A 25,115-nucleotide genomic window follows, 5' to 3' on the forward strand; every position below is an offset into this window, starting at 1 on the left:
CAAACATACACTCATGCACACACAAACACAACATACACACATGCACTCTTTCATATGCATGCATTGTCATGCACAAAAGCATCCATGTGCACACAGACTCAAGAGCTTGATGTGTGATAATAGATTTCTGATTACTTGTGTCTGTGCATTTACTTGGAACAAAGTTAGTTTCTATATACTAGTTATACACTAATAATCAGATATTTGATTGACCGTTCAATCAGAGTGAAGTCTCATTTGACAACCACCACTTTCATGATGAAATATGATATTTAGGCCTTTGAGTATGCAGTATGTGGCAGTGAATGAAAGGCACAGTCCAGAGAACACAGTGTACATTACCCAAACCTAGTCCTGCCGCACACATTACGCTTTCATAGAAAAAGTTTCAAGAGCAGATGTCATATTTTTTGAAATGGCAGATATGAATGGAGGCACCACTGTGATTTCTGGCAGATTTCGTGGCAGCCGCCATGTGTCGCTTCAGAATGTCCCTGAGGACTCTGAATTCTCAAATGTACCTGCTCACTCAGAGTGATTCACTAACGCTGGCGGCTAAATGGCCAATACACAACACACTAATGCATTTATTATTTTTGGGCTAGATCTATCTTTACTTAAGTAAAGATAACACTCATGATGATGACATCAATGCAAATTCAGGAGCTGCTCCACTGACCGATCTATATGATTCTATAGCTATGTTAATTTAAAAAAAATCTATATGGACATCAAGCTTTGCAGCCTCATCTTAAATCACATTAGATGAGGTTGTCAAATTTTGCTAAATGTAAGAAAATTAAAATGTAAATATAATAGGTTGAGATAATGTGAATGAGGTTATTACCTTCCTGTTGGGAAAAAAAATGGTGATGACATTGATTGTAAGGTGTGACACGTTTTCTTTATATGCAACAGACAGTAATGACCGGGCTGATGGCAGGACGATCATTATCACCATAATCATCATTGGTATAATCAGTACTGTTTTCAGTGGGAGATTGCTTTGAGCCTCCTATTGGTTGTTCAGAGTGTGATAGGGAGATGGAGGGACACACACATGTGTGCGCACACATATATACACACAGATAAACCCAGCGGCTCTAAACGAGGCTCTTCATTGTTTCCCATGTGATTAAAACTGAGTGCCGTTGAGTCTCTTATATTGTCATCAGCCTGCTTTTGTGATGTGTGCTGTATGTGTGTGTGTGTGTGCAGTACAAATGTGTGTGTGTTTTGTCTCCCTGCAGTGGTCCCCGCTCTAAATGAATGTCAGCTTGCCTTAGTCCAAGCATGGGCCCCAATGCGACCGATCGATACTTCATTAGGCCTGGATTGTCTTGTGTCCATGCAACCTTGAAGCTGTTCCTTAATTACCCCAGCATTAAGGCCCTGGACGGTGCTACAGACCACGCTACACTGAGGATGGCCAGACCCAACAAAGCAATGAACCCCCCCCCCCACTTTCTACCCCCCCCGCACACCCCCTGCCTCCCTTCATCAGATGCAAAAATGCACACGGATATACATACACACACATATAGGCACACATATATATTAATGCACATGCATACACATGCTTGTGCCTATGCCCACACACATATACATGCTCCTTCCTTCACACACATACAGAGACAGAGACACACACACACACACACACACAGATATACATAGCACCTTGAGGCTACAGTAAAGGGGAGGGGAGTTTGATGGGCCAAGAAGGGGGTAAGGGGAGGAGAACAAGGGGGGAGGACCAGTGAGGGGACAGGAGACACTGTAGGAGAGAAAGGGTGAATTGAGGGCAATGATGGGGGCACGGAGACAATCAGCAGGAGGAAAAGGGAGTATGACTGAATTTCCTAGTAATCATTGCAAATAATATTGCATCGGAGCACAGATGATGGCAAAATATGTGCAGTAGATTTTGTGATTTGTGTATTCTGATCAGTTCAAAAAAGTGGCTTGGGTTCAACTGCACCATGTCACATAAAAAAAAAAATTCACTAGCTACCTAAAAACAATTTTTAAAACATCAAGTTTAGAAATATTTGATTCACGACGTTTATGGTGCAACTTGCTTTACTAACCTCTTTTTCGAGATCAGAAGCGGACAGCACACACGATAAAATGCTTAAATGTCACCAGGCTTGACATTTTGACCGTGCATGCGTGCGTATGTATGTATTTATATGAAGTGTGTGGGTGTGCGCTTCATGTCTATGCCTGTGCATTCGTGCATGTGTGTGTGTGTGCTTTGCACTGAATGCCAGTCTAATCCCCTCCATTCACAGAGAAAAGAGATTTCTGGGAGGGGGAGGAGGAGGAGGAGGAGGTAGGGGAAGGAGAAGGAGGAGAAGAAGAAGAACAAGTGGGAGGGGCGTGGAAAAGATGATGTGGAGATGAGGAGGAGAAAACAAAACATGTATATGTCTCATTCCTTTCTTCTTGTGCGCTGAGTCAGAAATGGGTAATTTTTTTTTAAACAAAGCTAGAAATACTGTAGTACTGTTAATGTAAGTGGCTGGAAAACTGAAGTAATATTGGGAAGAGATGGACAGAGTAAGGGTGCACGATAGGGATGATGAAGAAAGATGACAGACGGTAGAATGTGTTCAAATAGATCATTACAATGAAAAGAGAAAGGATGGAGAGACAGGCAGACAACGGAGGAGGTAGAAGAGGAGGAAGTTAAGGAGTGGGGGTGGGGGTGGGGGGTGAGATGTGGAAGAGGAGGCAGATGGGAAGGTGGGGGAGGGAGGGGTGCAGTCAAATGGCACTCATGACAAATGACATCCCCTGTCTCCCAGTCCCCTCTCCTCAGCACCATGATTTGTCATCTCCACTTCTGACATTTTTCATCGCACTATCAAATCACCCTGACAGAATGATATTTTCTAATTCTCCCAGCCTTGGAGCACGCCAAAAATAATGGCCTCCACATGCTATGCACACTCTTTCTCTGTTTCCCTACTTCTCTCTTTATTTTTCATCCTCTGCCTCGCGTAAACATCCGGTGATTCTTTAATAATGAAAATGCAGCATCGCAAATATATTGTAGGCAGGACCTGACTGGAAGCAATCTGCTTCTCAGAGTCATTTAAGCTGTCTCATTTAAGAGGTGGCACATGTAACTGTCATTTTCAAAAGGCATGCCGCTAAGTTTTTGGATTTGTTGTTCGGCACGTGAGCTCGAACAATAAATATGAAAAGGTGGGGATTTTTTTCTCCCTGGAAAAAAATCCCGTTTGGAAGGAAAAAATGTATACCAAGAATATATGATTTACTGAACTCCGAGTGACTTATTTTTGCAACCAAGCTAAACTTTTACTGTTTATATTTTCATAAATATATTGAATGGGTTGAATGGGTTTCATATGCTTTGATTTTTTTCAGTAGTTTTCATGGTGGACATAGTGATAATAACCTCAGTAATCCTTTATCTTTTTCAATGGTAACGGAACTTTGACAAGCCCCCACCTGCTGAGCCTTTGATTTTCCAACATATCATCTTCCATTGTTTTATTGAATATTAATAAGGACAATGTCATATCTGCCATGACCCACCTTTCCCATAATCCGGGTCATGGCATTGCAAATGAGTTTATGGCTAATTCCATCTCAGCTGGAGATCACTATCACTGTCGCCCAAAGGCGTACAAAGAAATAGGGATTTCTTAAACTCCTAGCGTGACTGCTGGGCTTTGGCAAACAATGTTTACATGTTTACCATTCAGCAGCATGCAAGTACATCTCAAATGCTGTTTTTGAGGGAACAGGAACCAAAAAAAGGTTGAGAACATAGAAACATACTCTTTAAAGTCGCCAGCAGTTTTCTCTTAAAGCAGTTAGAGGCATCTCAGCTTCTAAAACAGAAGTAGTAGAAGTATGCCCTTTACAAGATTTATTCATACAAAATTTTACGAATGTTATACGTATATTAATAGGCAATTAACTAAAATGTTTGTATAATAAATTTCCCCTAAGAGATGTCTTTAGAAACAGTGTGTGACTGTATTGTAAAGTCATTTAGATATAAATAGCCTCCACATGTTTTTCATAAATATATACAGTAGAGAATTTATGTGTTAGATCAAAGCATCTTCACCATACCTGTATGTGTGAGACACAATGTGACCTATGTTTTATTTAGAAATAGTTTCAAATACAGTGTATTTAATTGTCATTGTCGTTTATGGACTGTGTATGTGTGAGTATGCATCTGTCTCTGTGCTTGTGTTAAGGTGACTGTCTACATGTGTTTGTGTGCGGGTATGTGTCTCTGTGTGTGTGTGTGTGTGTGTGCGCCTGTACCAGTTTCACAACGTCTGGGGTAATTATGCATTATCCAACAAGGGATCAGTGTCTTGCTCTAAGCAGCACCCGGGTGTTGTTGTTTAATGTAATAAATGTCATGTATGCATGGCTTCACATGCGCTTCGTTAGCAGTTTAATGCTAACCGTTGAGTATCACCAGTGCCTCCCAGCTATGAGCCGACGTCTGCTAATGACACCAGCATTTAGTTCAAATAATCACACAGAGAAGGATAAACACTGTTCATGAGACCTTACCACTAGCTACTGTGAAACTTTGTTCATTATTTGGAGCTATAAATGGAAAACTGGAAAGAGAATCACAAACTGTTATATCAAAACATTTATTTATAATCCACCAGTATTGTTTACCGCCTTTTACTGGCAATCAACAAATATCTGTTTGGCCTAAAACTAACAAAAATAGACTTTTAAGTTTTTGTTCCATACATATGAAGAAGTTGGTAATATGTAATTGTAACAATGGATCACTGATCATCACATTGCACAATAATTAGATTTCTATGTCATATCATGATGTATATTGATATCCAAAAATATTCAACATCATCTTGTGATCACCCAGCCTTAACAGTGACACTGTGCAAACTCAAGAAAAAATAGCTTCTAACACATTTGCTCTAAGTCAAATTCAACCTTTTGTCTTCAGCTTGGTCCTTTCTGCTAATTTTACCAATTAGTGTGGAAGTCAGTTTGGTCAAACAGAGAATTTCATATAACAAGAATGATCAACTATTAAAAAAAAAAAAACGATTAGCCATAACAGCTTGAGAGAGTAACTGCAATTAGAGGCTAATCAAATACACTTACTCACACTTGGGGATTACTTTCACAAATGAGCTTTTTTGGCTATAGAGCAGCTCTGGCATCGGCCTGCTGGATGTCAGTGTTTTGCCCATGAGCTCTTTGTTTTGTTAGGGGTCGCAGGGTCTACTTTATAAAGTTTAAAAATTTAAAGTTAACTTGATTTTTTTTTCTTGTTAGTCAACCTTATGACTGTGCTGTTGTAATACAAAGTACTATGCCAGCAACACGCTCAAACTGAAAGAATATTAAAGCAATTTCAGCTCTGCCCGCTTGGAGATTGGTCCATAGTCAAAAGTAATACCAAAGCAGAAGAGATCAGTTTTCTATCATCTGAGAATTCTCTATAGATGAAATAGGCCTCATAAATGAGTCTCGATGATAACTGATGTATAGTAAATGATAGAGAGAAGATAATATAGGAAATTGGGCGAATAGTGTCTGGAGACTGAATCAATTCATTTCAAGTGTGGGTCTACTGTTCGTCCTACTATTTTTTTTAAGGTACAGTCTGTACTTTGCTGCAGATTTCATATTAACTCTCATCATCATTTATACATGTGTAGTTGTATGGTCAAATACGTACACACACACACACACATTCATGTGTCACTAAGGAAATGGGTTAAAGGGAGCAGAGGAAATGGTTATTGTAAAGTGCCCTAGTGGTTATCAGCCAACACATCACAGGTTGAAAGTCTGCTCTATCGTGTGCTCAAGAGCACATCAACTGGGCACATGGCTGTTGATGTGCTCTTGAGCAAACACGCTAGGCCGCTTACCAATTCTGTCTTTGTAGGTTGCTCTTGATAAGACCATCCGACTGAACCTGAGTGTAAAATGTTGGGGAGCGGGACAAGAGGGTTGTAGGAGATAAGTGGAAGAGAGGGAAGGAGAGTAGAGTGGATAGATAGGAAGGAGGTAAAGGAGGAGAGGAGAGACCAAGGGAGAGGAGTAAGGAGGAGAGATTGATTTGGCCAGCCAGGAGATGACTGCTGATGAAGGCCTCTCATAGACAGATGGATACAGCGTCAGGTCCCCGCTCCTATAAGCCCTCAGCCTAATCCGCCTCAAATTTCCCTCTGATTGCTTCTAAATTGCCTTCTCCCATAGTTTCCTGCTGATTTCTCACCGTGAACTCCTTCCCTCCCTGCCTGCCTCTCAGAACAGGGTATGATGTCTAGCCCGGTGAGCTGCTTCCTTGGGTTCGACCGAAGAATGTGCTAAGAGAGTGATGGGGAGGGTGTGAGGGGTGATGGCTCTTGTCCTCTTGTGTGTGTGTGTGTGTGTGTGTGTGTCCATGTGTGTGTGTGTCCATCCCCTCATAAAACTGGTCTCAGGTCTTGTCATTAAAATGCATTATCATCCCACTGTGTCAAGAGAGGAGACAAATACTCTTTCTCTCTGCCTGCTATCTCTGTCTCATTCTTATTCTGTTTTTCATATACTCCCTGACTCCATCTTTTCAAGGGTGTGGAGAGGTGGTAGTCGTAGTAGTGGTGGTGGTGGTGAAGGGGGGCTTTCTCTCTTTTTCTCTTGTCCATCCCTCTCTCTCTAATTTCTCATTTCTGTTTTTTTTCTTGCTTTAATTACATGGTTTCTCCCCCAGTTTCTCACTGTGTCTTACTCCCTGGACTTGATGTCCCTCTCTTTCCACTCATCTCTCACTCTATTGTCTCTCTCTCTCTTTGTCTTTCTCCATTTCTCTCCATGCTCTCGCTTTAACTCACTGCGCAGAGTTGGCAGAAATGTAATGCAGAATTATTCAGAATGGGGACACTGTTTCCTCTCAGTGGCGTGGGGTACCCCCCCCAACACACACACACACACACACACACACACACACACACACACACACACACACCAGTGCAATAACAGAGCTATATGCTAACACACTTTTATTTGTTTGCCACTCATTTATCATGTGACCTTTCCCTGCTAGCATTAATATAGGAAAAGAGAGGGGGAGATGGACATGGGGAGAGAGAGGACAGACATAGAGAGAGACAAAAACCAAAACCAAAGAAGCATACGTTCAGAGATGCAGAAAGAAAGGTCAAGTAAAGAGACGAACAAGGTAGGGGGGAGCTTTGGAGAGAATAGGAGGAGAGTGACGAGAGAGAGAGAGAATAAAATTGAGAGAGAGAGATAGCAGGGAAGGAGCAGAGAAGATTGCATTTTAGAATTACTGGCCAACACCTAACAATTTATGCCCTCATGCAGTGCTTGGCAGCAGCTGGAGCCTGCAAAGCCTGCAGTGAGCATAAAGGTAAGCTACAATACTCTACAGCAGTGTAGCGGTGACGTGACATTATCAAGGGGCATTAACAGAAAGTTGTCTGGTATCACTGCCTCTGTACACCGATATGTTTTTATTCAGCAAAACAAGGTTCACGTGATGGCAACAGTGGCGTTCCCGCAGAAAATAGAAGACAGAGCAACAGAAACAGAGGAGCGATGTAACATCTTATCAAATATCTGCTGTCTTATTCTGTTTGATTCTGAGATGAACCCAACCAGGCACATTCTCACAACATAATATTATGACATAGTACAAAAAACCAACTATTACTTGTGGATTAATGTCTGTTTACTTCCTGATATCAGAAAGGTATATTATGTTGTTTTTGAGTTCTCTCAGTGTTATTTAATGAGATCATAAAATCTATGATGTAAATTCAGATTATTTTTAATGCTAGGATGTCATCTGTAATAGCAGATATTCTTAATTCCTGCAAATCTTACATTTAAGAAAGAACATGTACCAATAAGCCGCATTATTGTGTGAATTTTTTGTTTGTCTATAAAAAGTGAGGTCAACACCAGACTGTGTGATCAACTCCACAAGGCCTGGCAGCCAAAGAACTCTACCCAGCCAAAACTGTACAAGCCTGCAAGTATAGATGCTAACACAAACCATTTGTAGTGCTGTTTTTTTATGAAGAGTTAATCCATTACAACATGAGATTGTAGTTAAGGAAACTTTGATCCAGTTGGGGGCAAAAAAGGATAGCGGTTATTTTGGGAGTTTGTTGATGGTTGAAAGGATTAAAATAAAGTGCAATTCTTGCTCTTAAACAACCCCACATAAAAAGGGTTTAGGAAAATGGGGAAACAATATCAGTCACAACAATATCTTGTTATACACATTTATGCACGCACACTATTACGCACACACATACACACACTGGCTAAATCATCACATGTTATCTGACTTCAGCCTAGTGTGAGTTTGCTGAGGAAAGACCACAGTGAGCACAGTGGGCAGTGGAGGTGCTGGCGAGGGCCAAAAAAATTAAACCATCTACAGGGAGCTCCAGTCTGAGAATATGAACAGAAAAATGAAGGTGACATTTGAGAGAGAGAGAGAGAGAGGGGAATGATAGAGAGAAAGAGGGAGGTGTACTGGTGAGGCAGGGAGGGGGGATTTAATAGGTCCCTGAGACACGAAGGGTGTGAGATGAGATGATGAAACCAGAGGATAGAGGGGAGGGAGGGCGGGAAGAGAGAGGGAGATTGTGTGTCAAAATGTGGATGTTTGGAGATTGGGCTTCCAACCCTGCCAAATGATTAAAATGTTCCCTCTGACATTCATATTCCCCTATCTGGATTCCTGCCTACGTACGATGGGCTGCGTTGAATATGAATTCAGAGATGGCCGTATAGAATTTGATCTGAGAAGTGTTTATGGCTGGAGATGCAATTTGGGCATGTTACGTTTGGTGATGAGAGAAAGAAAAGATAACTTTTTATTTTATTTATTATTAACATTTTTGCAATTAGAAACTACAGGCGCATCAGCAGCCGTCTGTTCAAATATGAATAAGGATTTCAGACAATATTCATTATTATGAAATTATAAAGTGTTAATTTAATCTATGTACTAAAATAATATACATAAAATATTTCATATATAAAGCATTTCAGATATTAATTTGAAAATTTGCTTGACCTTTCTAATCAATATTTAAAAAATGCAGTTTTTTAATTAAGTTTTAAGAAGGCCTTGACAGTATATGGGATGATTCATAATTAAATAAAATTGAGTAAAGGGAAATGAAATGGAATTAAACTGTTTGCACCACACATACACATAATGCTCACACATGGGCACACACACACACACACACACCACAAATGCACAACAAAAGAAATCAGGGGGACCTCAGACATCAGAATCTCCCTGAGTGTAAGTCGCTATCCCTTCCTTTCCAATGCTCTAGAGATGATGGTTGTCATGGTTACGGGGGCAGAAAAATCACCCCATGGCCCACTCCACCCCCCATGACACACACACACACACACACACATATATATATATATATATGTACACACACACACACACACACACACACACCATTTTTTCCTTCAGTTGTCCGGGCATTGCTGATGTCACTGGTGAAACTATGAATTTAACATACAGGTCAGGAGATGCATATCTGTGCTGTGGTAAGCCGTCAGGAGACGTAGAGAGAAAAAGGAACAAGAGCCCGGTTGCCTGACAGATAGAGGCACTGTCCGAACGCCCTTGAAATTTAAAAGAGAAAGTAATAAGACATGAGAGGAAATTCAAAATGCTCTATTTTCTATTGAGGATGTTCTCTTTTTGGCTGCTATTTCTCCTTTTCAGGTGCAATTAGACCCTTTCCTTTGAAAAAAGGCAGAGAAAAGGCAAAACAGCAGAGAAACAGAGAGAGACTGATTGAAGAGAGAGATGGATGGTGAAACAAAGCAGAGAGAGGAGGAAAATGGGGAGATTCTTTGAGAGTTGCTTTTGTTTTTGCTTTTGCTGTGTCTGTGTGGCATTATAAAAGAACTTCACTAAGCACTTAGGGGATTACAGTGCACTTGCTTTTGATAAATATCTTAATTTCGATGCGATTTTTAAGCTATCAACATAATTATTATTTTTCATTTTTCTTCCCCCTTCCAACTTGTTTTTAATGAAGACCCTTTTCAATAAACAAATGGATATGCATTAAGGGGGATGATGGGGCTTTCAAGTATAAACCTCTCATGTCTATTAAGTGCTTCCATTACACCACATTTCTTCAGCAGACCCCCAGTAAATGTTTTTCTTTCTTGAAAGCAGATCTGTGAGGTCTCTAGTTTATCCAGATACACTGAGGCAATTTTTCATTTTTTGCTTTTTCTTGATGTTTACCTAGATACTAGACGAAACACTAAAATAGATATTTTCAATTACTAATTTTTAGTTTTATTTGTAAGCAGTAATAAACTGAAAGCAATCTGTCACACATCATGCATCTGCATGTTTGTTATTAAAGCAATATTGAATTAATAAATACAATAGTAAACACAAACAATTAACATTTTGTATTACTCTCGTGTAATTAGGTTTGCTTAAAAATATCACCATTATTTAAAATGTAACTAAACGAATCCATTAAAAGGATAATTCCTCAAACAAAATCATTTGTATTAAGATGTGAAATACCCAGACTTCTAACCATTAGTCACATTCTGCTGAGAAATAACAAATACAGGATGATAAATCAGTCAGTGCGTCTAGACATTGTCCTAATATAATTGGTGTTTGATAACTCTGATTGACTATTGATCGGCACTGAGTTTTGACCCCAGCAATAAATCCAGACCCCTGGTGGCCAGGACACTGTATTGTTGAATCTGAAATATTTTATCTGCGGCTTAAGAGGAATAGCCACTTATTCTCTCCTTACACACGTTTTTCTTTTTTTATGACAGCAGTGCTCTCATCTTTCCTCTTAAGTTTTACCCTTTTGTGACCTTTTGGAGAGACCAAACGTGTCTGTGTTATATATGGGCTGTCCTGTGATGACGGGGCTGGTAGGGAGGTTATGGGGGGGGGGGCGTGCATTAGCCAATTCTGCCCCCCCCCCAACCCCACCCCCATACCACCTCAACCCAACCCGCCATGACAGAGTCCCCAACCCCAACCCCTACTCCGCTTCACTTCATTCATTTTGTTCGTCCCCTGCGGTCGGCTGGCAAGGCCTCTAAATCCTCCCTTTATTGTACACGACGCACACAAAGGCTCGGCCTGCTCTCTCATTTCCTTGATGTGCCTTTGGACAGCGGCGCTGGCTTTGGTAGGCATCGATGCAGACATTAGCATAAAGCAGCTCCTGGGGACCATCGAACAATCAACTCAACTGTTTCTGGTCAATCCAGTAGACTTACATAGGACGTGTGACCACATGAATTAAATACCTGCGTTGTGTTTCCTGAGGTTTCAGCTGTTGTATTAGGACCAGCAACACAAGGTGGCCAAAGATACACGATTAGACAAGGAGAGAAAGAGATGACCCCCTTGATCTTTGGTGACGTGAATCTCTCCCTTGGCTTCGGCCTCAGCTCTCCCTCTCTCTCTCTCTCTCTCTCTTGCTGCTCACCTTCCTCTTCACAACCAACAAAAGTGGGATTACCCACAGAGAGAGAGAGAGAGAGAGAGCAAGAGCGAGAGCAAGAGAGTGAGTAAAAAAAGTCAGTGTGTGTTTATGGTCAAGGTAAGCTTTTTGAGCCAGGGGGTTTCCGTCCTAAAATAGACTTACTTGAGGCTGCAAGACTGGTAATTATTGACCAGGGGAGAGTGGCAAACAACACACTCATTACACATGGAGATTGCTTGCTCACCACTGAACACCAGAATGGCAATGCAAATTGGTGGATGCCCCCTTTTTGTGTGGTCAGAAATCTAGAGGGTCATTAGTATTTTGTTGGGCCCGTTTAATGTTCCCTGAGTTGCATGTGGGAGTCAAGCTGCCTTTGAGGATGTGGCAGCAGTTAAAGGGAGGGAGTCAGTGGCCCTGGCATCTGCTTCAAAGGCTTCGCTCAATCTTTCATGTCTTTCTCATGTGAAGTGATGAGAATATACGGAAGAATAGAAGCAAATGCAGGTTTTACATGTGGTCGCTTTACCTCTGGCATGAATCCAATCTGTGGAAAAAAGTATATATATTTTTGATATTGACGCCATGATGTCATAATGGTGTAACTCTGTTCTGTGTGTGATTTTTTAATAATCATATTGATTTTTTTTGTTGCTGTTTTTTCAGTTGCAGCACAAAAAATCAGTGATCATCAGTGATATAAAATTTTAAATTTAAGCACGATATCTGCAGTGGAAGAACATACAGAATATGCACATCTGTAAATACACATCTCTATACACACATATGTGTGTATTAAAGTAGTGGAACATTAATTTAGAATATAATAATTGGGAAATGTTTCACATAGGTGATTCATATTTTCCTGAATTTTTCATTTACAGCATGAATAAAATAAAATTAAATCCTATATCTTTTGACATTTTCTTCACCATAACTGATAATTCTGTTTGTGTAAATAGAAAGAAATAAGAGAATACGTAAGTCATATAAAGATTTGGCATGAATAATCAATTGTTTGTCATGAGTGAAATTCTTTAAAAAAATATTCACAGCACATAAATATATACGCTATACACTATTATGTATTTTATACATATATAATATAATCTGAAGTGGCTTCTCTAGAACTTACACAATATGTTTTTTCCCCCATAATTCATATAGTCAGTTGCCAGCAATATGTACAATATTGCACATTGTTGCATTTAATATGAATTTTCACTCATTGTCCAGCAACTGTTTTCCTCTAGACTTTCCTTGTACCTGTGTGGGCTTCCCAGGGTTACAAGAAAACAAACACAATTCTTCAACAACAATGCACACCACTCCTTCACCTCACTTCTCTTCGCATTGCATTCCTCACATTTTTGATTAGATTAACATCGCCTCTGCATTTTTTTCAGTTCCCAAATGTTTATCACACAGATGAGAACCAGAACAGTTGTAATAGCAATGTGTCATTATTCATAGTCGATATTAGCTGTGTGACATTGTCGCTTTCTCAGCGGCATGGCGGTTGGTTTATTTCTACCCATCAGGCACTGGGGCGTAACAGGGGGAAGTGTTGTTAGGACTGCGGTCCCTACAATGTCCCCTGATGTGGACAGACATTATAAATGACATCGCCCAATCAGATGCAAGATGGAGACTGGGGGTGGTGTGTGTGTGTGTGTGTGTGTGTGTGTGTGTGTGTTGGGCTTGGTGTATAGGGGAAAAAGAGAAAAGGGTTAGTGAGGGAGGAGAAGATGAGAAAACATGGGGAGCCTCATTTGATGCAGTTAATGTGCAGATTTATGTAGAGGGACAGTGGTCAACATTCATAAGATCTTCCTTCCTCCCTCCTAGCCTCCCCGCTCCCGCCTCCTCCCACCCCATTTCTCCTCCCCCCCTTCCCTCCCCTACCCCCACAGGCTTTCTCCTTTCTTCCTCTCCCCCTCATTCTCTCCCACTCTGTCACTCACCATCATTCCTCCCTTCTCTCCCCTGTTTTTCCCTGTCTCTTATCTGTCTTTCCTGGCTCCCTCCCTTCCTCCTTCCATCTCCTATGAAAGGACTGAGATTGTTGTGGACTGCAGCGATCAGACCAATAGGAGGCATAGGTAGACCACAGAAACGCACAGACCACAGCACCGAGGTGGAGATAATACATATCCAACATTTTATTTCCATGTTGCACAAAACTCCCAGCATTTCTGTTCAACACAAAAAAGAGCACAATGCATTTGAATACACATTCCAACCATGTGTTTTAAATGCAAAACAAAACCAGCTAATTGGAGTAGAGATAGTTGATAAAACAATGCACAGAGCTTTATAAACGCACAAAAATGGCTATGTAGCTGTAAAAGAAACTATTTATACATCACATAGCGCTGCAGTCTGATTGCTACAGGGCTTTTGTGCTATTTTGAGACACAATGTGAAGTGGATTAGGAAAAAATCATCGACAAACAAATTAAAATAGCACTACTAAAATAGGAAAATATGTTGCAAGATTTTAAATACATTTTATATATTTGTCACAACTAAGCAGTAACAAGTATTGTGACCTAAATTTTACATAATATTTGAAATATGTATCTTCTTCATTGCCAATCTTTTAATTTAGACTGTCTTCATTAGCCAAATGATTTATTGTAAACCTCAGAAAACATTAATTACAGTGTATTTCCTCCATATGTTGCCAATGCTCTTGCAAAATAGAGCTCAGATACGCTCAATTTTATCCTCTCTTACAAACTTGAACAGTATCAGTTCATGCTGTCATTAAAGTTGATGGAAAAATAGCCCTCATGTGCTGCCTATTGAATAACCTTCATAACCTGAGTATGTGTTCGTGTAATGTTGTTCTCACATTTTAGGGGGGGCGAATGTTTATTTTTAAACCCTTCTCACTTAAATATATAAATGAATGATCAATCAGTTTATCTTAGAAATTTGTTTCCAGTGAGTAACACCTGTATTTGTGTATGACTTGTTTGTGGCGAGCTACTACTATGATTCACATCAGTGGTGCAATTTGTGGGCTGAGCTGTGGCGCAAAAAGAGAAACTTTTTGCCCTTGCTGTGATCTGCTCCGGGTGAAGAAAAAAAACATCCAAAATGTAAAATGTCACAGCATCCCTTTAAGCATTCTGCATTATTTTCATTATAGTCCTGTAAAACCCATGCATGGCTTCATTTACTGATTGAATCAATTTATTTCTGAATTAGCCCCCTCAAACCCCAAACACACACCTGTACGCTCACACCAGCTTTCCGTCACTTTCTCATCTTTTTGCCCTTCATACAGTACTTTTCTCTCTTACTTTTATTCTTTTTACCTCTGTCTCTGACTCTCTCTCTCTCTTTACCAGTTCACTGAGTTTTCTGGTAATCCCTCTCAATCATTACAGAGGCCCTTCACTCTTCGTGGGACTTTCTCACCCCTCGTTGCGCCCCAGACTTCCATCCATTTTGCTTCTCTCCCGCTCCCTCTCTTAAACCAGCCTCAGCACGCCCTCTCTCTCCATTTCTACGGTGGAAAACGAACAGAAATAACTTTTCTAACCCACTGTTTGAAATCTAAAATGGTACCATATTAGTTTAGGTCGTTGCTTAACATAGATTTGGGGAACTCGCAAGAATACAAATATGTGAATTACATATTTGTAATAATCATCAAAGTGTCAAAGAGCTGCAGTAACTGAACATGCTCAGAGCACTTTCCATGGAGCTGCATCAGACACATATGTACAAGCGAGGAAAATAGGAAAAACTACATTACATACTGTATAGGTGTGTACTTGTTTGAAGACACTTCTCTATAGGTAGAAGCTTTAAGAAAGCTAATAACATCAGTAACATTCAAATGTGAGTTTCACTTTCATGCTAGCAATCATTTTGTCACACATTTTCAAACAGGGCATATCTTGTTTTGGAATAAAACTCTTCAAGCTCTGTGTTTCTACCTGCAGCAGCGACCGTCTGTAGTTTTCTCTGTCTGAGAGCCTAAAGCTGTAGCTTTACAAGTGAACCTGCCAGTGTGATCTCAGACTGGCTGCACCCTGGGGCAAGGCAGAGGAGACTATACGTGTGTATGAGTGAATACAGTATGTGTGTGTGTATGTGTATGGTGTGTTAGAGCTGGCACAACCACCCTTGAAAACCTCTCTGGAGACCCTTGATTCCATAGCTCAATATTATGATCTTTGAGATCTCTCTCACGCCAGGATGGAACTTATGGATTTTGGGTGTTCACCTTGCAATGCTATTAGTCTGCTAGTCCCATACATTGTCCTTTAGCCTCTGGAGAAGAGGGTCTTTTTAATTAGCCTGACTGAAAAGTAGCAACTAGCAATACTTTCCCTGAAGAACATCACTATAACAATGCAATAATACTGCTGACTTTATAATGACCTCACACGTTATGGTATTCTTTTATTTCCTATGGCATCACTGTCACGTTCGTCTAATATCTCCACAGGGACTAATTGCTTTGCTGTGATTTCCTATTCAGTTGATTATTTGGATTGCTTTAGTACAGTTTTAACTCCCATGTGCCTTGATGGTCTACACACATCTATTCAAGCTGTGTCCAGTGAGGATAATTTCACACTAATGCAGTCTGTTAAAAATGGAATTACACAGACGATGAAGTCAGTCCACACCCTCCATCGCTGTTTATAAGATGTGGATGTGTCCAGAATAATTGTGTAGAAGCAGAAATATGAACAAACTTTTCACAGGCCACAAACTAGTTTTCTTATATTTCCTTTTCTGCATAGCACATTAGAGTCTTTAGCACTATTTATGGAGTGCAACTTTAAGATGTCATCATAAAGTAAGAAGCTGTGATTTTAAAGTTGACAAAGAGTTCCCTTTCATTCTAGTTAGGGGAAAGATGGCTTGATTGACAGAGAAACACTTGAAGGGCGATACAAAGATAGCTAGCTGGGACGGCTGGAGAGAGCGCGAGTGAGTTGTGCTTGCTAATTAAAAGAGAAGCAGCTGTCTTTCTTTCTGTTTCTGTTATTCCCTTGTTCCTGGGAGTATTAATGTTTTATTCAGGAGAAACATAACTACAGATGAAATTAATAAAATCAGGCCCTGCCTTTCCCTTGCTATCTCTTGGGGGGTGGGAAATTCAAACGCTCGTTTCTCCCGGCTTTGAAAGTGCAAACTCAAAGTGCTCCTTGTACTGTAGTTTTCATTTCTTCATTTCCTGCATATTAAGTTCTTTTCCCTTTTGTTTCAAAGTGTATTGCCCCGAAAATAAAGATCAATTTTTCAGTACGAGAGGCTTTGGAATTAGAGCAGTGTTTTCCACTCTTGCAGAGCGATTCACTATACTATTTACTGCATTATTTTCATGGGATGTGTTGTGTGCGTGTGGATTTTTTTTCCCTCCCCAAAAATTTTGTATCACAAATTACAGAGTGAGGAGTTTTTAGTCCTGTTTACGCAAGTCTACATGAGATACAGAGAGAGAGAGAGAGGAAGTGTGATTATATTTTAGTATGCTGTGTTGCTGTATTAAGTGTGTGCTTTTGTTGTTTGTGTGAGTGTGTTTCATTTGACTATACATCCAGGCCCTGGGAGTATTTGCCTGTCTGATCACCTCATGTGAGTCTAAGAAGGGAAGCCATGCGCGACTAACACGCACTTCAGAGTTGAACTAATTGTGTCATTTTTAACATGAATCTGTGCTTGCCCACATTTTATTCAGTCTCTTTCCTCTCCCTCTCTCCCCCTGAGCCACAGACTGAATGCAGAGTGTAGCAGGCCCCTGCATCCATCCAGCTCTGGAGGAATTTTCAATGCTGCATGCAGGTGCATCATTTAATTCCCCCAATGCTGGTGTTTATATCTGTGTGTGCGCTCTTGTGCTTCTACCTTTGTGAGGACCAAATAATCTCACAGTGATAATAAGATTAGGAGAAACCTCTAAAAAATGTGTTGGTGCTTGTTGTGAGCAATTTAATTCTGGAATATTTCTAAGGTAAACTTTAGGGTGGTGGTCATTACCCAGGTTATGATTAAGTTTAGCGCTGATGTAAGATAATTGTGCATGTGTGGGCTCTAATACATTGGTTAAGCTTTGTTTTATGGTTCTGGTAAGCCCTAACTGTAGAGGCCCACACTCATTGTTATGCATATTTTAGTGCATTATGTAAAAATTACAGACTTTACTATACAGTTGACAATTTTCCAACGTTTAGCAAAAATACATTACAGCACATTAATTAATTACCTAATGTCTATGGAGCCAGTGGTTTGCAGTCAATTAAAGGTTTTGTAAGATAGGTTATCCACTATGGTGCAGAAGTGGTTGTTAGTAGTTGTAAGTATGTAGTTTATCATATAGTGTCAGACAGGGACTGGCATTCAACGAAGTTAGGGTTTATGGGCGCAAGCAAATACTAGATTAGATTTATGAAAATTCATATTTCTTTTAACCGTCGGTTGACTTTAATGTCTTCAGCCACTAACATGTTTGCAAACAGATGTGTGTAGAATTCAAGCCATCTGGTAGTCCACAACACCACCAGCAAATTACCATATGTTTAGTCTGGTTGCCAGTGAATGAGGACATTTTGGAAAATGAAATAAAACACCATCTCAGCCACAGCACCACCCTGTCACGTCCCACTGATTTCCATCCTTTCATACTATGTTGTATTCATCAAGTTAGATGAAGAAGTGCTCTGTCCCGGTCGTCTCATTGTAAAAGGATCTTGTAGCCATCCACATCAGTCAAGATGAAGGTTGATACTGTGTGTCTGTGATGATATTAAAGATGCATCTAATTGCATATGTGCCTGAAAACTAATATCAGTGCATACAGTTATAGCAGTCGTGTAGCTAGATATCTTGGTGTAGCTTGATACTTTGGTTTGGAAACATATTTTGGGGGTGGACAGCCAAGTCTTTATTTACACAATGCAAAGTCAAAACAGGGAAAATCAGGAAAAGAAATCTCTGGTGGAATTTAATCATAGGCCTGTGGTGGGTACACATGTGTTTCCAGACATGGAGGACATAACTATCAAACTATTTCTTGGAGCTCACTGACACATTTCAGTAATGTGTGTGTCATCTACAAACTCACTAATCCCATTGCAAAAGCAGCAACTGAGTAAGTCCGCATTCTCTGCATCTCAGAAAGGTAGGACTTTCTGTATTGGCAGACATTTGTAATTTATGCATTGTACAGTAGCGCTCATGGGAGTTGCCTAGTACAACCGCAGGTCACCCAATAGTTTCACTGTAGCAGTTGAGGGTCAGATGCCTTGCTCACATGTGCAGTGACATAATTCCTCATTAATTTTCCCACCAATATTTTGAAAATGCATGGCTTGAAGGAGGAAAGGAGCAGTAATTGAAGTCTTTGCACCACACTGTTTCACAAGTATATCTGAGTGTGCGAAGCCATTCTTCACACTGCAGAGAGTACTGAGGCTTTTTAATGGCAGTCTCTGTCTCTTAGCCCTGTGATCTCTCACTCCACTCAGCCAAAGCCACAAAACCTTAATGGACTTCGTACTACACAAATAATGAGATAAGTTAAGATGTTACAGAGAGCGAGATGTAAAAACAAAGAGAGGGGAATGTGCTCTGGGCTGAGCGATTACATACCAAATGCGGATTCTGGTATTTAGGTCCTGGAACAAACAAATAGGTGCACAGATGCAGACACACACACACAACACACTAACACACACATTGCATACACATATCTTTACTCACCTAACTGCAAAACACACATGCACTGACACACATACACACACAAGCCGAGGCAGCGCTGTCTGGTTGATCAATAGTTTCCTGTGCAGGGGAGGGGTGATGACTGCAGACAGCAGTCAAAGCCCTGAGGACCAGAGGGTGACACCTCTTATCAACTGAGCAAGGTGAAATGTCAAACACTGGATCTGGAGCTCTCTCTCTCTCTCTCTCTCTCTCTCTCTCTCTCTCTCTCTCTCTCTCCCTAAATCCTCCTCCCCTCTTTTCTATGAGAAAGTCTCAGTTTCCCTCAATTTTGTTCTCCAATTCTGATTGTCTTTCTGAACTTCTTTCTCTGGATCTCTCAGGCATTTTTTTCTGCGAATTTCACTCTCTCTCTCTTTCACCTAACTCTGAATTCCCATCTCTCTCTCTCTCTCTCTCTCTCTCTCTCTTTCTCTTTGTCATTCTCTCTGACTCTTAATCTCTCTCTTTCTGAATGTTAACCCCACTCTACTACTCTCACTGAGCCAGTTTTTTTTTTCAATCTTTCTCTTTTTAAATCTCACTTTCTGTAGCCCGTCATCGCGATTATCTGATTCAGTTAATAACAGCCTCACCCCTTTCTTTCATCCATCTGTTTCTCATTGTTTTTCTCAACTACCCTTCGCTCCATCCTCTCCACATGCTCTTCCTCTGTTTTTCTCACTCTCTCCGACACTTTTATGTACAACTGTTCTTTCACTAAATAACCCAGCTTTTTTTTTTTTTTTACTTTTACACAGTAACTGCACAACAGCAGAACAGCCTATTGAGCAGAACACAGATATAAATATGAATTTGAATATGGCAACAATGTTTGTGGGGGTGTTTTAGTGCTAATCTGGCTTATATGCACTCTGCATGTCTTACACCCTGTCCATTTCCATGGCCCTGAGCTTAATAACAACACTGTAGGATTAGTGCAGGGTGACTTCACACAATAAAAAAAAGAAAGACAGGGAAAAAATACCACTACCACTCTCTTGGATGCAAACGATGTAGGCAGCTGGAATACAGACGCATGATTATGTATGAATTCAGTTAAAAGCGTATGATACGCATATTAGTTGACCATCATTTGAAATGAATACTATAATAGATGATCTGATAAATGCGTCAAAGAAAGCCAAATTAAAATACAGGGAAATTCTCCCAGCTTCCCTCTTTTATCCATGATTGGTAAACATGCCTCTCCTCAGTATGACACCACCACAAACACATCTTCTCTCTGACCACTGCATAACATTTGGTATTAATTCCTCATCTGGCAAAAGGATTATCATCCTCAGATTGGATTTATGATCTCAGTGCTCAGGCAGGTTTATCCAGCCACCATATGTAGAATTATCATTAGTGCTATAATCCCCGCAGCCACTCACACACAAAAACACATATACAACCTCCACAGTTAAATGCTCAGAGATGATGGCGATTGGCAGTTAGTGACTCTTGACTTCTGTGTGTTTTCTGTCAGTGAAAACACATTCCCCTGCATGTTTATGTTTTTTTTTTGTTTTCTGTGATGGTGATATGAAACATAAAAACAATGAGATAAACTGGGAGGCAAATATACCCAGATGTTGTTTCAAGAGAAATGGTATTACAGAGGAGAGAAAGCAAATATTTTAGTCCTTTTATTTATCTAATTCTGTGCCTCTTCTGTGTCTGCTGGTTTTCTCCTTCACTCAGTCACTCCGACTTGGTTTACTCACTCTCTCCAACCTCCATTACTCAGCTCATGATTCATTCACTCACTCTCTCACCCATTTACTCAGGCTCTGCCTCATTCGCTCCCCTGTACTCTCACCCACAAAGGCAACACATCATAACTTGAGCCAGTTCAAAACACCAGATTACTTCCAGAAATAATTTCAAGGCAACATTAAATTGATTTCACCTCATAAATGTGGCAGTCCACTTTGTTTTTTCCGCTGCTATTGTAGCTGTTATTGTATTTCTGTCTTTAGGCTAGTTGGTGTAATTGGGGGAATGCTAAGAAACAGAGGCGTGATGTATCATTAGCTGATGTTTTTTTTTTGAACATCTGATCAGCATTTACTGAGATGCCACTTGGTTGATGATATGAATGAAGTCACACCATAGGATCGCACCCATCTTTTTGCCAAGTAGAGTTATTTTGATACCAGATTATATGGCTGAAATGCATCATACCCAACATTTTGTCAAAATTTGAACTGTTCGATTGAAAGAAAAAAAAGAGAGGACATACTTTTCCTTGTGTCAGCTACCTTAAAACTCTCTTTAACCTGTCTCGCTCCCTTCATCTACATCTCCACTTCATGACTGGAAGGGATTTAACAAGTGAAATCAATACAAGATCAAAGCTTTCACCTGAATTCAACTGGCCAGTTTATTTCAAGGAAGGAACACCTGTTCTTAATCTTTTGTTCAGTGAATGCACATCATTACTGATTCATTCTCCCCACCATCCCCTCTCCCTGATAAGTCATCACCGTCAACCCCCCCTCCCCTCCTCTCCCTCCGTGCCTCCCCGAGGCTTCACCATCTCTAATCAAGGCCTAATGAGCGTAATTGGTCGTTAAAACATGCCAGAGTATGACACAGCGGTGCTACAGCGTCTGCCATATGGTCGGTTTTGGCCCGAGGCCCCCAAGCTGCCAACTGTTCCTCCGTCACTGCCTGAACTGTGCTGCGCTGACTGACAGCGGCTGCGATGGGAGTTTCTCTCCTGTTGATGATTCAGCACTCACACAGCACTGAATGGAATAATGACAAAAAAAGCATATGTATATATGTGTGTGTCCGTGTGGCTTTATTTATTTATTTATTTATTTATCAGCATTTAGTCTATAAAAGATCAAAAACTTGTCCAAAAGCCAAATGAATGGAAAATAAAAATCCTCACACTTTAAGAGATAGAATCAGTGAGTGACTTGTATTTAAGCCTTACAGATTATTTAGACAATCACTTGCACGATTGATGACGATTAGTTTTTCTGTCAAGTGACTAATTAATAGAACGTTTTTAATGCAGCGATTTGTGGACTTGTTTCACATTTAACTTTTTTTTTTTTTTGCCCTTTGTTTTGTGCAACATAAATGGATCTGACAGGGGTAAGAAAAACATGGCTAATATAATTGGACATTTTCATTTTTTATTTTATATTTTTACGTTTTACCTTTAGACTATATTCTGTCTTCTACCGGTGACCCTTGCTCCAGGGCAGAGAAATGAGTAGTAATATTATATTTAGTAATATTTAGACATCCTATTGCCATCAGTGTGATGTGAGCTGCATCAGTAATGTGTTGATTTCACAGTGCTGCATGGCCCACTAATTAATTTGCCTCCATAAACTAGGAGCTGTGAGGCCTGCTGCCCTCAGCCAATTTACTTGTGACCTTAATATGACCCAAGCACACTGCTACGTGGCTGAGTTCTAGCGTGAGTGTGAATGTGTGTGTGCATGTGTGTGTGAAGAGGTTAAGCATATTTTACCAAAACAAGGAAGCCCAGCATCTAACAAGAACTGATTATGTAAATGATGTGTTGGCAGCTTTGATACCACTGGGGTTTGAAGTGTGTCTGTGCGTGCTCGTGTGTGTGTGTTTGTGTGTGTATCATGGAATCAGGCTTGAATTGATCCCCTCTCTCCAACATTAAAAGGGAGCCCCTCGAGTTTTAAGTCGCCATCCCTTCAATAATGAACGGTACATGTATTCATTTAATGCAAGATTCACATAGGAGCAAACATTTCATTTAAATCTGATTACAGCTTGAGAAATAAATTAATGTTTTGTATTTGTTTTTTAGATATAGAGGATAACTCTGGTTTATTACAGCTACTTATTTTTATAGTTTTGGCCATTACTTTATTGCTTATATACACACTTTACCCAACAAAGTAAATTTCAGTGGTCAAACAATCAGACAGACTATAAACAAGCCAATAGTTACCAGATTATCCAAACCACTTTATTTTGAAACAAGACCAAAACCTAGGGCACTCATAATGTCACTAAAGACTCCTCATACTGTCAAACTGTGCAGACACACAACTATGGCAAGTAAATTAGGTCATAATTGAGCCAGGAGTTTGGTCTGTAAACTGTTCTGGATGTTTGCAATGGAAAGTATGGGTTTCCTCTTCCAAACAAGTTTGGCTTACCTTTAAGATCATATGACTGCTTGTGTTTCTTGCCCCAACTGACACATGTTTAGTGATATCATAAATATTCTGACATTGAAGCAATTATCTTGGTGTGTGCGATGTTATTGCGACCAATAAGAACAGATGGCTAAAAGTAAAAAACAACTCCTAATTTGTAATAAAAGAGATGTATCCTTTAATGCCTCTGTCACAGGCTTTAAGTCAGTTTTCATAAATAAACCTCTTCCCTTCAGTATACATTTCCAACCCCCTTCCCCCCTCATCCCTATTTCCTCTTATTCCCTCACCCCTCCTTCTCCAACTGATGTCTTCATCAGTGATAATTCTAGGTGCATGCAGAGAGTGGCCGATTTCCCTGCCAGTAGATACTGTATAAGCTGATTGAAGGCAACCAGTGCCTGTCAATACAGCTTGCTTGTATTTGCCTGCGTCCTGCCTGCCTCCAACACAGCTGATTATTGGAGACCTCTCATAGCAGTATTGAGCTGCTGTCCCCACTCTTGTTACCTGGCTGATAGTTTCATTGTTTAAATGCAGATGGAGGTGGGCTATTGAACAACCAAGACACTCGCCCCTGATGGTAAACAAACAATCGGAGTGGCGTGCAGAGGGAAAGTGAGGTCAATAGAGTTGATTAATACACGTAAGGGGACACATTATGGACATTGCGATCTATATTTTCTGCTGGTCACATCCTCTGTGATATTGAGATGAAAGCTTTGTGAAAGATGGATGAAATAGCAGATGTAGCAGAGGTGAACATGTATGCGCATGACAGGCAAGACGTTTGTGCTTCAGGTCACAGCTGAAATCTGTAGAATTATATAGAACATCTACATTGTACTTTTTATTGGCCTGTAATTATGTCAGATGTACTGACTTCATGTGGTTTTGTGCACTGTTAGTGAAATGCAAAACTGTAAAATAATAACCTCATGAAGCAAATATGTTGTGCAACATTGCTTTTGAGTTAGCAGTGGCTCAAAATAGCCTTGGGTGCAATCAGCTACATGAGAACTGTTGGTGCAGATGTTGTTTCATTATGGCTATTGCTGTACTTTCTTGTTCACACGGTACAGCTTGTCCATATTCCACAATGCACTGTTTCTTTGACTGATATTAGATATGCCTCCTTTCACTCACCACTTCTTAAGAGCCTTTAATAGTTCCATTGTCTTCTCTGGTGATTTTTCTGCCATCATTCTCTTCTTCTTCCTTGTCCTTATTTTCACCTCAGTTCCTGTTCTCAGAATCTTTTAATTTGATTCATCTGTTTGTATTCTCTTCTGATGACATGACAACTAGAGTGAAGTTTCCCAGAAAAGCACACAGACATCTTTGTGTCAAAATATATGAAGCCTACCCAGCAATGCTGGCCTACTCAAAACCATATGTCTGGTTGCAAAATTAGACAAAAAAAAGAAGTAAAAATTGGAATTATTCCTTTTTTTGATATCTGGCCCTGTCTTACAGAAGTTCAAGCAAATGTGAATGAACGGAGCAGCAGTCTCATCTGTGATGTGTGAAGTTTGAAAAACATATACTTCTCTTTTCCACCTTGAAAGGCCTGGGTACAGGCTGACCCATACATCAAAATATATCAAAGAAAGTCTTTTGATAGAACTTTAAAGTGAAAGGAGCCGTGTGATTGGGCAAGTGATGTACTGAAACTAAAAAACATAGTTCA

Source organism: Lates calcarifer, linkage group LG24 (genome assembly GCF_001640805.2).
Source record: "Lates calcarifer isolate ASB-BC8 linkage group LG24, TLL_Latcal_v3, whole genome shotgun sequence".
NCBI classification, from domain to species: Eukaryota; Metazoa; Chordata; class Actinopteri; family Centropomidae; genus Lates; species Lates calcarifer.